A 14,896-nucleotide genomic window follows, 5' to 3' on the forward strand; every position below is an offset into this window, starting at 1 on the left:
TTTGACCTGATAATTTTCGAATTTGGCTACTCTTCCTTGGCGTTTTCAATTTGGGGTCTCTTTCAGGTGGTGATCGGTGGATTCTTCCTATGACTATTTTACCCTCTGGTTCTAGGACCTCAGGGCAGTTTTCCTTGATGATTTCCTGAAAGATGCTGCCCAGGCTCTTTTTTTCATTGTGGTTTTCAGGTAGACCAATAATTTTTAAATTATCTCTCCTGGATCTATTTTCCAGGTCAGTTTTCATTCCTTTGTTTCTGTTTGACTGATTCTTGCTCTTAACAGATTGTTTTCTTCTATTAGATTTTGTACTTCCTTCTCCATTTGGCTCACCTTACTTTTTAAGGAGTTCTTTTCCTCAGTGAGTTTTTGTGCCTCATTTTCTGTTTGGCCAATTTTACTTTTTAAGCACTTGAAAGTGTACTTTTTTTTCCCCCAGTTGGCCAATTGTATTTTTTAAGGACTTGTTTTCTACAGTTAATTTTTGTCCTTCCTTTTACAAGTTATTCACTCTCTGTTGCATACCTCACATTTCTTTTCCCAGTTTTTCTTCTACCTCTCTCATTTGACTTTTAAAATACTTCTTGAGCTCTTCCAAGAAGGCTTTTTGGGCTTCAGACCAGTTCATATTCCCTTTTGAGGTTTCAGTTGTGGGTTTGTTGACAATGTCGTCCTCTTCAGAATTTCTGCCTTGATCTTCACTCTTCCCATAATAAGAATCTATGGTACATTTCTTTTTGCTCATGGTGTTTGCTTGTTTCCTGGCCTTTAAAGAGATTGAGCTCTCCTGCTGGGGAGCAGGGGGCACTGACCCAAGCTTCTTGTGCTGGGAGCCTGGGGCCTGGTCACTGGCTTTGTGTGTTGGTGCCCCAGATGTTGTCAGTTGCAGGCTGTAGGGTTCTGGCAGCTTACCCGGTGTTGGGCTGGAATCAGCAACAGTGGAGCTCTAGGGGTAGGGGTGGGTAATCTGGTCCCTGGAAGTTATCTACTCACCTGGGCCTTTCGCAGCTACAGGATGTCTCTCTGCCCGGGGCTTTCTCTTTTGGAGCTGTGCTCCCAGAGTTTTGCTGAGGCACCGGGAGACATGGCTATCAGAGAGCACCATGGCCCATGGTAGTTTTCTGAGCCGGTTTCCACTAGTTCCCCTGCCTGCACTGGGGCACTCGGAGGTCCTGGGGTTGATGCTTGCCTGCTCCACCACCTGGGGTTCAGGATCTCCCTTTGGTATCGTGAGTAGGGCTTTCCACCACCTTGCTGGGCCATCTCCTGTTCTGTACTGCTCCCCCTCCCCCAGGGCAAGAGGAGCCTTTCGCATTGATTCCTCAAGCTTACTGGGCCGCAGGACTGCTGCACCAAGTCTTTCTGCTGGTTCAACTGTTCCAGGGTTTTTCTTGGGGTGATATTTTCTGGGCTTTCAGAGGTTAATAAGGGATGGTGAGATCAACTTACTTCTTACTCTTCCATCTTGGGTCATGGAAGCCCAAATTACTTTTCTGAGTAACTGAATATTAAATAACCAAGGGGATCAGGAATAGCTTCCCCTAGGAAGCTAATGATTCTGAGATCCAGAGGTGAGAAGAAAATGCATTTAGGCCAATGGCAACAGCTCTTGCATAGTCCTAGAGGTGGGAAATGCAATTCCAATTTCAGTAAACAGTCTGATAGGCTGGTATGTAGACTATTTGAAGCAGGGTAACGTAAAATAAATCTGGAAAATGAAGCTAGAGCCAGATTGTTAAGGGATTTAATGGTCAAGTTAAGGCACCAAGGAGCTGCTGAAGATTCCAGATGAGGGACATGGTCAGACCTAAGCTTTAGTAATTTTGTTTTGGCAGTTGTAGGCATAGATTTAGGAGGGAATTAGGAAGTTATTTTAATAGCCCAGGTGGGAGTAGATTAGAATCCAAACTAGCTGTCATTGTATATGTATGCTACAAGAGGGGTGTGTGTGTGTGTGTGTGTGTGTGTTTGTGTAAATTTTATGGGCATCGAAGTTGTAAGTTGACTAAGAATTCAGTGAAATGATGCTCCTTGTTGCCTTTGGAAGAATGGTAAAATCAACTCTGCCACTGCTTAATTTAGGTCACTTGTGAGCAATCTTTTCATTTACTTAGAATTTCATTTATCTTCTGGTTTCATTTACAGAGAGAATGTCAGGAAAGTCCTATAGTACTATATTTGCTTTCTGATTACTAGACAAGAACTTTACAGTCAGAGTTAAAAGCAGCTAAAATAATTTTTAAAGGTGGGTCCAAAAACTGTGATTCTTAGCACTCTCTGTCTCCTAGTACAACACTTGGTCTTAATTGCTGTAGAATCAGAAGGCATCTGCCCACAGGGGACTGAAGACCATTTTATAGTTTTTCTTCTTTTCATAGGTTGTCATGGCTAAAGGATTCCTAACCAAGTGGCCAGATTACTGGCAAAAAGCCTCTCCATTCTTAGGTTAAGTTGCCCCACGGTTAAAACAGACATAGTAATGGCCTCAAGTCTACATGGTGTCTTTCCTGATTATTTTGTGGAGTTATATCAGACAGAAATGTTATTAATATAATTAAAATAGCTTACAGCCTCCAACTAGCAAAATTTGTAACATTCAGTCAAAGGTTTGACTTTCTGTCCTAATTTATTTTATTATTTTTTGAATTTCCAACTAACTGCTAGGCTCCTATATTTTCTTCTTAGCATAAACTAAGTCTGCAGTGCAAGTTAGTGACTGACCCTGTTTTTTTTTTTTATGAAGCAAAACCAGGATAAAATAAAAGAAGGAAGAAGTTGTATGTTACATTACCTGATTCTAAACTGGCACAGGAAGGAGAAATTGAAGAAAGGATAGACCTTTTAGAAGTTCTTTCAGTCTTTGAAGAAGCCATTGATTGCCTTAACAATTACTAGGATGCCAGCTCCAATGGGTTCATAAGGCATGACTGTTTGCTCTTTTAAGATTCAGGCCCCTCCCAGTTGTACTCATTAAGATAGCTTATAAAAGTCATTAGACATTTATGTCTGTGCTCTTGAACCCACTTAACTCCTCTGCTACTATTTGGTTTCTCCCATTCTAACTTACTTGTGTTATGATCAGAAGATATCTTTTAATTGCTCTCGCCCCCTGGAAAACCATCATCTGTTTGACTAAACTGCAGAGTAGCTTGGTGAAGTTATGAGGAAAATCCTTTCAATTCACCGCTGGCTCCCTGTCATGACCCTCATATGCCATGCAAAACATACAGGCCTATCTGGAAGCAAAGGACCTGAAGACTTTTGCCATTCTTCCTCCAATCAATACAGTCTCTGCCTTTTTACCATTATACTAGGAGTCAAAATAACATTTGAGTCTCAGGTCACATAATCACAGAGCTAGAAGTCTTAAAAAGCTTCTAGCTTAGCCCCTTCATTTTTCAAATGAGAATACAGGCCCAGCAAGGAGGTGACTCACTTTCAGTCAAAAAGAAGCAATGTGCTTCTGTTTCTGGACACTTTCAGTTGTATTTACTTACAGAAAATAGTGAACCAATGGTCTCTACTGTATAAAGATCTCTAGATGACAAGGGGTGAGTTGCTGTGCATGTGAGATGGAAGGGCAGATGTCTAAGGAAATTAGGTTGCCGGCTAATAAAATCTACTCCCTCTACCTTTTCTTCCTTGTTACCATCACAAGTAACAGGACTTGGAAGTAGGTGTTCCAGTTCTAAGACCTTTCCCAGTGCCTTTCCCAGTATATCACACTTCCAGCGTTAATTTTCTGGTTGGACCTTGATCAAACTCAATGTTCTGATTCATAATTTTCTTACCTGTAAAATAAAAGTATTGAGTTAGATTATCTTTGAGATTCTTTCCAGCTTTGAAATCTTATAATGCTTATGGATCTAGAGATTGGTTTGTGGTACAGTGGAAAGTGTATTATTGCATTTGTAGACAGATGATGGTATGGCTTTATACTGTTTACTTAATGTATTGCCCTGTGCAAATTATATTAGCTTTCCTGAGAATGACTTTCTTCATTCATAAGAAGGGGAAAATAATAGCTTCCTTATCAGTCTGATATGGTTCTTAAAGAAGTTATCATGTTGTAATCTACCAAACAATTTACAGACATTCAGTGTTATATTAATGTCAGGTCTCTCCTCTATATACTTGGGTGTATTTCCACTCTTCGATGTAGTCACCCACACCTCATATAATCATGCTGTCTTAGAAGGCTCAAAACATAAACAGGTTCTTATTACTTACAACAGAGTTTGTAGAAAATCATGATAACTTGCTAATCAGCCAGTCTACTTTCTGATATGGGTAGCCTCCATCACTATTAGCACTTCCCTTACTGAGGCTCCAGTGGGGATTCCCAGAGTTGGCTCCTCTATCTTAATGGTTTTGTTTTGGAGCTCTGTCTGTTTGCACAATTTTGTTCTGGTAGCTTCTGAGTCCAGTCCGCCTCAGCAGATGTCACTTCTCCCTAGCTACTCCTACCAGATGTTGACCACTCTAGAAGCTCTACTTCCTGCCGCTTGCTCTCTTTATTTCGCTGTAGGTGCCATTCTCCTCAAGCCTCTAGCAGATGCCACATATACTTTTTTTTTTTTTAAAGAGACCAGGTTTCTAAGAAGTGCCCTATTGGGATAGAACACCTCAGAGCCTTCTCTGTCTTAGCTGAGTAAATTGAAACAGCTCTGGACTAAATTGTCTCCATTTTTCTCTGAAACCCTTTATCCACCTGTGTCTAAGCCTTTCAGATACTAGAGTTTCCTAAGACTTAGAAGTACTGTCCTATAGGTAACACTGTCTCCTGAATTTCCTGTAGGCTAGTGATGGTTCTATTACCTTTTCTTTTTGTTGCCATCTCCTTTTCTCCTGCATGTGGGTGGTATGTCTCCTGATTGCAGTTCTGTCTTGGCCCCTTTGTTTATCTTCACTCCCTGGCTTCCTTTATGTCTCCACTTGAATCTCACTTTCTGCAGGAAGCATTTCCTGGTCCTGTTTAATGCTAATATGCATTTATTTGCAATGCATTCTGGAATTATTTCCAAATTATCCTGTTATATCTTGTTTGCACATTGTTGTTGGCATGTTGTCTACCCCATTCTACTATGAATTCCTTGAGGGCGGGGATTGTGTTTGCCCTTTTTTTTAAATTTTTTCTCTCAGTGCTCTGCGCATGACAATAGATGCTTATTGATCTGAGTTGCCCTGATAGAACATGTGAATATCACTCTGTGTATTGAGCTTTCCCTCAGGGCAGTTGAGTGGGGCTACTCACATTACCGCAGGGCTGTTTCCCAAAACAGGCCAAGTAGAAGTGGTAATGGGAAGGAGTTACTCCCTTCTGTCATTTGTCACTACCTGTTTTGGAGACAAAGATGTGTAATCCTCCCTGAGTTATAATTGCAGGTATTTTATTTTATTTTATTTTATTTTATTTATTTTATTTTATGTTTTAGTAATAATCATATATCATTTTCAAAAATAAGTATGCTGACAGCTGCTATGACTATTGTTTCCATTGTTGCTGCTACTACTACTACTACTACTACTACTGATATCGTTATTATGAGAAAGTCTGAAATAACCCATGCTTCTCCAGTTTTTGGCCCTCCCTGTCATGTGTTTGTAACTTGCCAACTCTGTGTGTTGAGGTGCAGGCTGCAACACTAAGGTTTTCGGAGCAAATAGCTGAAATTATTAACAATCTGTATGAACACTTGCTGGGATTTGTAACAAGCTACCTAATCAAAGGGGAGACAAAGGGGAATCAGTGCTAAGGGAAATGGAACAGATGGTTAAAAACAAGCAATGTGTCGTTCCCGGACAATTTCAATCGTCGCAACATTTGCTTACAGGAAACAGTCAGTGAAGCCGATGGTCTCTGCTGATTTTTAATTTTATGTATAAAGATCTCTGGACGAGAAGGGGTGAGTTATGGCACACATGAGAAAGAAGGGCAAATGTTTGAGGACGTCAGGTTGGGATCTAATAAAATCTACTCCCTCTGTCTTTTCTTCCTTACCGCCATGAAAAGTAACAAGATAAAAAAAATAAACAATTTTTAGTTTACTTTTTTCCCTTATTTGACTTGTTTGTTTGTTTTCCCTTATTTGACTTACCGTGAGGGAAAACTTTTATCAAGGATAGCTGTCTAGAAGTAGACCAGCCTGTCTTAATACATAATGAGTTCTCCATCACTGGATATGTTCAAGTCAAAGCATGATCCCTCATCAGGGGTGTTGTAGAGAGATGACTAATTTTAATATGGAGTTGATAGCCATGGAGGTACAGTGTAATTCAGTCTTAAAGAATATTATGATTCTGTGACAAAAATATATATATATTTCTGGGCATATTTTTAAATATATTCTGGGCTTGTAGGAGATGAATAACGAATTATGCATTGAATTTATTCTGAACATTCAATTCCTAAATATTTACTTTTTTACAATAAAAATCCATTTAATTGAAAATTTCCCACATACTCTTTGTAGAATTGTAGGATAGTGTTATGGAAATCAAAACTGTCTCGGCTTCTGTGGAACTCACAATCTGAAATAGTAATACTGAAAAGTAATAATTGTAACAACAAAGAGAATCTGTTCCAAAGTCTGCCATTAGTACTCACTGTGTAGTCCTGTGCAAGTCACTGTTGCTCTTAGGACTCTGTTATTTTTCATCCATAAAAGAAGTTCTAGATCTGCGAGTCTGTGATATAGCCTATGAAGGTATTAAGTTAGGTGATAATAACACCCATTTAGTAAAGTTTCACAAAGTTCCCAGTGAGAGTCCAGTGATGATTATCTACATTTTGAAGATGAGAAAAATTTAAGTAATTTGCTTATGATATTACACATAGTTCATTGTCCAGTGTGGACTTTCAAAGGCCAGGTCATCTGATTCCACTTGCACTACTGCACACTGTTATTAGTTACTTAAAAAGGACCCTGCCATCTCTAACATTTGTACATTCCAAAGGCCTATTTAAATACACTATGTTCTAAGGCTCTTTTTCACTCCCAGCTTTCTAGGAGATTTAGATAATTATGCCCTGAATTCAAAATAATAATAGTCTCAAACATATATTTTCCCACGGTATAAGTAATTATGTTTGAATTATCTAGATCATAAATATCTAGATCACAGTTCTTAACTTAACAAAACTATATGTATTTTTTTGTTGTTGTTTTCAGAGATACTGAGATTCTTGTTACACAACTAGTTAGGGGTAGATTGGATAATAATTCCTAAGTTTGAGTTCTTGATCTCTACCTCTTCAAATTACTCAGAGTTCTTTGTATCTTTCCTCTACACACCTCTCCCTGTATTAGATTGTAACCTCTTCGAGCAAGATTTGTGTAATATTGTGAATCCCAAGGCCACATCATAGTGCTTGGTACAATAGGCACTTAATAATTGTGGATCTCAAATAGAACCAATTGATTCCCCTTCAAGAATATTTCTAGATTATAGTAGTTAACATGGTTGCTTTCCATTATAAGATAGAACAACAATACTGGATTGTCAGAATAGCAGTTCTCTCCTCTACTATGGGTCCTGGGTCACAGGCCTACTTAATGGGAGTAAAAGTGAGGAGCAGCTTATCACTTGTGTTCCATGGGATTGGTTAAGAAGAACAATAATACACTTTGTAAAATTTACAAGATTTAACATTAGGAGGAAAGTGGTAGAGAAGGGAATGTCCCATTCTTTCTTTTTTCTTAAGATATTTGTAGTAGTTTTCTAGAATTCTGAGAGGATCTCTTATTTTGGCAGACCAATGGTGAATGCATCCAAATGAGTTGGATTTGGAGAGTAAAGGGATATATAGGAATGTCACTTCTCTGTCAACATCTCCTTGTCATTGAATCTGTTTTGGGTTGTTGTCTCCATGACACCCATATGCAAAACAGAAATGACACATGTTTAGATGTGTCTGGCTGACCATTCCTGTTGAATTATAAAATCATTAGCACAACATCAATGGTAATACTTGTCCTGATGAACCAAATAGACCTGCTTTTTTGCAGCTAGTCAACTTCATTCCTGACCCCAGACACTGAATTTCTGTCAGTGCCTCTTCTCTCAGAAAGAAAATGACAGAATAGAGAATTATATGAATCTGAACATCCCTACATCAGTAAACAAAGTGTGTTTGCTCATGAATTTTTCATATGGGTTGACAGATGTGATTCCCAAATAGTAAGGACAGAAGAAAGGGTGAAATTAAGATGATATCTTTGAGGGTCTGGGTGGAGATGTCATGTTGGAGACTCAAAGCACGTTTGGTGAGAGGAAAAAAGCCCATCTCTACACAAAAACTGATCCAAGTTTTTGCTTAGTTGACTGATGGCTATTAAAAGAAATAAGAGTGTTGGCTTAGTCATCTGTGGAAGACTGATGGGAAGATATAGTCTAAGAACTGCTAAGGAGGGAGAGGTTGTAGCAGCCAGCAGTAGCACGTGTACCCCAACTGATCCTAGATCCATTATCTGAGACATTTTTCAATCAAGCAGTCATTATTGCGATCACAGTTTTTTTTTTTATTTTAAATTCTTATTTTCAGTCTAAAACTCTCTCCCCCCCATTGAAAATGCAAGATATACAGTAGTGATTGTACTTATTAAGTCACGTAAAACATTTTCATATAAACCACATTGCAAAAAAAAGACAAAGAAAAAGAAAGGGAAAAATATGCTTCAATCAGTTCTCAGAGTCTATCAATTCTCACAAACATCTAGTGTTAAAGCTCGAACTTGAACATAGGCCTGAACTTTAGACTAGTGCTCTTTCCAGCAACTCACAAGATCTTCATGATGTATGAAGTATGATGTTAATTTTGTAGGTTTACACTCTATTAGAGCCTTCCAGGGGATGCAAGGTCAAAGAGCTTTATTCTAATGGGAGTAGACAAAACATACAAGGGAACTGAGGAGTGTATAGGTGGTGTGTGTGTGTGTATGTGTGTGTAGAAGTGGCCTGGAGAGTTGACCCAAGCTGAGTTAGAAATAAGCATGGCTAACATGGTTACATCCTCAAAAGAAGTGTCTGAGAAGGACCCCAGCAATCACAAGACGAGGCCACAAGGATGAAGATGTCTTCAGAGTGAGAAGGCTGCTTGGGTGGTGGTGGAAGTGTAGTCCAAATAATCCAGGGCTGTCCCTGGTTAGAAGATGAATAAACTGAGGTCCAAAGAGATTAAATGAACTTGCCCAAAGATCATAAAGCTGATAAGGAGAACTGAGATTCTAATTCAACAGATCTGTCTCCAAACCTATTGTTTTTTAAATTTTTCTATACTATATTGCCTCCCACCCATATCTAATCTCGCAACAATCTTAAATGCATCTCCCTCCTCATTTTTTCATATTTTAATAGGTTCTGGGTCACAAATTCGTGAAGCTAATATCCCACATATATTGCCTAGCATTTCATTTGTCATTAACACGGTCATAAAAATTACAAAACTCTTATCAGAAATTCATTTTTCTTTTACTGATGGGAATCATCACTGGGTCCATGTTAAGCATTCAATTAGAGACTTCGATGGACAACATTTATTCTCAGAAGTGCTGTTGAAGCACCTGGAGAAGTTGAAAATAATTCTTTAATTATTGTGTGTACGTGTACAAGTACTTCTAGTCCCCTAATTGTCTTAGTTCATGATTTAGCCCTTGGATTGTGTTTTTGTCTTCCCCAGGGACCTGGCCTATTCCTTTTCAGAGCTTGAACACTGAGACCCAAAGGACCAACTGACTGCACTTCATAAAGCAGAAGGTTTTGTAGTGACCTGATTCAGTAACTTAATACCTGCCTACAATGTGGAACGTTCAATGAGAGACCTGGCTAGAGAGCCACAAATCAAAGCAGAAAGAAACATTAAAATGTCATAACTGAAGAGTTTGGAACTATTAATGTCCCTGTTTTACATTTAATTGGACTCTGAGCCTTGGTTATTAATGTAAGGGTTGCCAGTAGCTGCCCCCAGCATTCTTCCACCCCCCCCCAGCCCCCAGTACTATTTTGGATCTTTGGAATAATTTGCATGGATAAGCCCTAATCATGGGGGATAGGGCTGCAGGAGGGGTGATGATGATAGAAATTGAAAAGGACTATGGAAATGGAGGTTGTGTTTTTCTTTTGTCATTAAGACTCAACTGGAGGTGGACTGTGTGGGAATTTGAGAGGGGCTCACTGTGTGATGCTGAGACTGAGAAGAAGTGAATGGAATTTAATTATCCTAACTGCTGATATTGAGAGCAAGAGACTTCTTAGCTGGTATGGACACCTTTGTGGTTTCCCAAAGTGCCTTTTTGGGAGTAGACCTGTGAACCTGGTAACAAGGAATCTGAAAATGTGTTAACTAGTCCAAAGGCATTTTGACCCTGGCTTTGGCTCTCTCATTTTAAGAGCTGTAACACTTGGCTGAAGAAGGTGTAGCACTCTACAGAGATTGAGGTGGGGGGAGAGGTGCTTTTAAGAAATTTCTGGACTCTGGTGAAGAAGAGTTCCAAGTCCAGATACTTTTCCCGGACCTACAGGAATTTAAGTCAGAAATTTAAGCAGCAGCAAAGTAGTAGCAACAGAGTAAATATAACAGTTTCTAAATCCAGTGGAAGAGTCCTTGGACCTAGACACATTAGAAGAAGAGAAGGCTGTAGACAACATAGAACCAGGCCCTGTTCAGTACCTACTGCTGGTCCCAAGACTGACCAGTATTTCCCTCCACCCTCCTTTCCTAGTCATAATGGAGGAAGATGAGCAGTCCAGTGGTGATACAGACCCAGGTCCTACATAGCACCTTTCTAGGCCATAGTACTACCCAATTCTTGCTCTTCTCTCTCAAACCCCCAGCTACATATAAAGAGCAGGTTATGGTGTCTAAGTTCCTATACCCTAGCTAGCCCTTGCCTGGCAACACAAATCTTGGATACTGAACTGAGCTTTATCCATTAGCCTTCCTTCTCTTTTCTTTACTCTCCTCCTTAACTCTATGCCAGTTCCCATTCCATCTATGCTGACCTATTCCATTATGCCCTGTTTAATTCCCATTCCATATTGAACAAACTTTCTCATTATTTAGACCTTTTTCACTCCTATCTACTACCTCTTCTTGGTAGGAGAATCAAATCCCTGAGAGTTGGATTCTCCTTGACAACTGTGGCCACCTTCCCCAGCAATTGTTGTAACTTTAATCACCCCATTCCCACTCCAAGACAGTAACTCTGGGAGGGGTAGTCAGAATACTCGTTGCTCCCCATTGCTCCATCCAGATCTTTCTTTACTGCCATCACCAAGCACTGTCTCATCCTTTAAAGTTCATTTGATTACAATTTTCCACCGAATCCAGATAATGATTGCTGTTATTTATTGGCCCTCAGATTATTTGTCCTCCTTTCTCAAGATGTTCAGCACCTGCATCACTATCTTCCTTTCCTCTCCAGCTCCTTCCCTTATATTAGGTGACTTCAACACCCGTAATGAAGTTCCCTCAAACTTCCTAACCTCCCAGTTACTGCTTTTTCAGCTCCAGTCTCATGATTCCATGACTGTGAATTTCATATACCATTTCTTAAACAAAAACTCTTCTATCTCACCATAAAGACTCCCATCTCTTTCTCTATAACTCAGCACACCCAAATAAATTCTTCCCTTAATCACACTTGCTAGTTTTTCTACCTTTTGGTGCTTTCTCAGGCTACGACCCCTGTGCTGACTTTAACATACCTCCTTTACAACCTCTACCCTTTATTTAGTCAATTCCATTACATACTGTCTTCTGCTTTCAAATCTCTCACTCCCTGGTCCTATTACAAATCATTCCATGTCAGCTCCCAGTGACTTCCATCATCCAATACCTCTACTCCCATTAACATTCTGTTGCACAGAGCTGGAGGAGGTCACAAAACCATGCTGAATGGGTACATAGAAAAACCATGTTAAACAATGAGTCCTCACTGCAGCAAGGCAATCCTGTTAATTCCTCTCCAGCTGATGTCCTATCTCAGTTCCCACAACAGTTTTTCCAAACCCTATTCTTCCCTCAAGCCTCCCATACTTCTCACTCTTCTCTCATGTCTCGGTGAAGGACCTTGCCCCATATTTCACTGAGGAAATTTTGACCATTTGACAGAAGGTCCATTTTCTCTCCTTAATCTCAAAAGCCCCTCAAAATCAGCCTTCCACTCTTTCTTCTTTTGCCATAGTCGTGGACAGCCCTTTCTTCATGTAGACCTGTGCCTTCTTATCTTCTCCAATAGATTGTAGCTGAATCCATCTCTTTCTCTGACTTTCAGCTTCTCCTTATATATTGTTTTTCTTTCTTTCTTGTTTTCAGACATTCCCAAATGTTTCACATCCTTAAAAGTGGGGGTGAGGGGGCATGGGGGAGAAACACAAAACAAATTTACCAAATCTCCCCCTCATTACTAACCCCACCCCATGGTCCAGTCTAACCTACATATCTTCTAAGCCACTATATGCTGTAAACAAGAGAGGAAGGAAAAGGAAGAAAGAGTGGCAAGGGTAAAAAGGGAGGAGAGGGGGAGCATGTTGTCCCATGCTCAGCTGTGCATGGGCAGGGCAGGGCAGGCTGGTTACTCCTGAATGGTGGTTCAAGCACCCTACTTACCATTCCTGTAATATCTCCAGAGTAGCCACCAAAGGAAACACAGGATGAGCATAGCAGCAGTCAGAGTATGTAACAGGTATTGTCCTATAACATTCCACTCCTTGGTGGCAAGGGGCATTTGCCACACAATTATTTTTTCCAGTGGACCTTCCACTGAGGGCGATTATTCAACTGAAATAATCATAAAACCCTAGCATTAGCAACATATACAGCATACAACAATATGAACATTTTTAAAGGAGTAGGGAAATATCTGGGATAGGTTATAGTATATTTTCTGAAGTGAAAAGAATAAAAATGGCCCAGGAACAGCATTGAACATGTCATACAGCATCTATAACAATACCTCTAACACTATCACTGATTCCCATCCCAGCCCCAGGTCACCTGTTTAAAGGTAGCTTAGAATTTTCTTGTAAGTAATCTGTCCAGGGCCTGAGATACTGGGCATCTTCCCATATCCACTCAGTATTCCTTGGTCCAGAAATCAAAAACGTGTACTTTCTTAGATCATCATAGATAGCACATTTTGGCTCCTTAAGAAGTGTCTGCTGTGGGGATACTCTATTCTGTTGAGGTTGAAAGGAAATATTCCTCATTCATCCAGAGACACAAAATTGTCACCAAATCAGCTAGAGGATTTCTTTTCTTCAAAATGAATTCCCATACTCCATGATTATAAAAAGACATATTACTTTGTATCAAAAAGCACACTATTTTCCAATAGTTCCAATTCTTGGTCCACCCAAACCCTTTCTAGGAAGATGTTTTCTGAACCATGTTAGGGTGGGGAGGAAAAGAGGGTGACTTTTATTTGGTCTACTGGCTCTGGATAAAGCAAAAATCTGGGTTTGAAGATTCATATGAAATTGCTACGCAGGAAGCTAGTGCATGATGCAAGAGCTTTGTTATGCAGGTCAGAAAGCAGGAAAAAAAATACGTTATATGGCAATATAGATAGAGATTTGTCCCCACAGATGAGAGAAACTCATAGCATAAGGGCAAGGGAGTCATATTAGGTAATTGTATTCTCAGGGTTGGGATTCAAAAAGGGAAGTTTTATAACGTAAAAATAGGTTGAATGGAGAATTGTAATTGTTGCCAGATGTGGGAAGAGGCATTCCTAATCAGACATAGATGTGGTAGAGAATTTGGGAGCAGAGTTACTTTTTAGTACCAGGCTCAGGTAAGATGTGATAGGGGCAGTTTATTTATTGGGACCAGAAATGAGAGTTTGAGTTGACTATCTGAAGCAGTAAAAGAGGAGTGCCTCAGGCCAGATATTTTAGAAGCTGTGAGCATTAACTGCTTGACAAGGTTATAATAGGTCATAACAGTGGAAAAGTACAAAAACTATCTTTGTCTATATGCGTCGTGGGCATCTGGAACACTTGGCCTAAGTGACCCCATACCACTTAGCCATGGCTATCTCCCAGGAATCAGTGTAAATAAACTTTTGTTCTGCCCTATCCTTGGAGGCTAGCCATTCAATCTGGCCCACTGGAAGGACTTGCTAGCCATTCCTCAGGTTGTTTGTTCCTTGTTATTGGATGTGTATACTTATAATGAGTAGAGCAATCAGTAAATTAAACAGAATAATGTACTTCAAAGTCTAGAATTTCAGGGGTAAGTTACCTATTAGGCTGAGGTTGGCTAAACTTTGGAACTGGGACTGGAGAGTTCTGTCTCTAGTAAAGTCACAGCATGTTCATGAAGGGCATAGATACATGAGGGGCTCAGGTGAGCACAATCTTGGATGTATTCTATCCACTTAGCAGCTGTTTTGATAAAATGGTTGGCTTAATGCTTATACTAGTCCCCAGAGAGCCTGTTTGAGCGGATGGGCCTGTTTGCTCAGACTGTAGCTAGGTCTGCCATCGTCTCCCACCCAAACTTAAGCAACTGATTTGCTGACACCCAGCTAGTAGTCTGGTAGGGACGGCCCATGGCCAAAGTCTGGCACATTTAGTTGGCGTTGTACCTAAAAAGTAGAAGAATCTAATTTCATCCAAAGCAGCGTGGTCATAATGAGGGGAGTCCATAGGGGAGGGGCTATAAATGTAGTGCACCAAACCCATCTCTTTTTAAAATATCACACTTCACCCTCACAACTTTCTGTCCTCCATCTGGGATATGGCTATTGAGAGCATTTTTATGGAAAGAAGTAAGCAGAACTCCCCACTTTATGTATCTGAAAAGGGACAAAAGGCGACAAACATCTGGAGCCTCCAGTTGATTCAGCTGACTTTGCAAGACCAAATATATAAGTTCTCTTAGGTGGTGTAA

The sequence above is a fragment of the Vombatus ursinus genome, unplaced genomic scaffold (assembly GCF_900497805.2).
Source record: "Vombatus ursinus unplaced genomic scaffold, bare-nosed wombat genome assembly UNPS02014864.1, whole genome shotgun sequence".
Classification (NCBI taxonomy): domain Eukaryota; kingdom Metazoa; phylum Chordata; class Mammalia; order Diprotodontia; family Vombatidae; genus Vombatus; species Vombatus ursinus.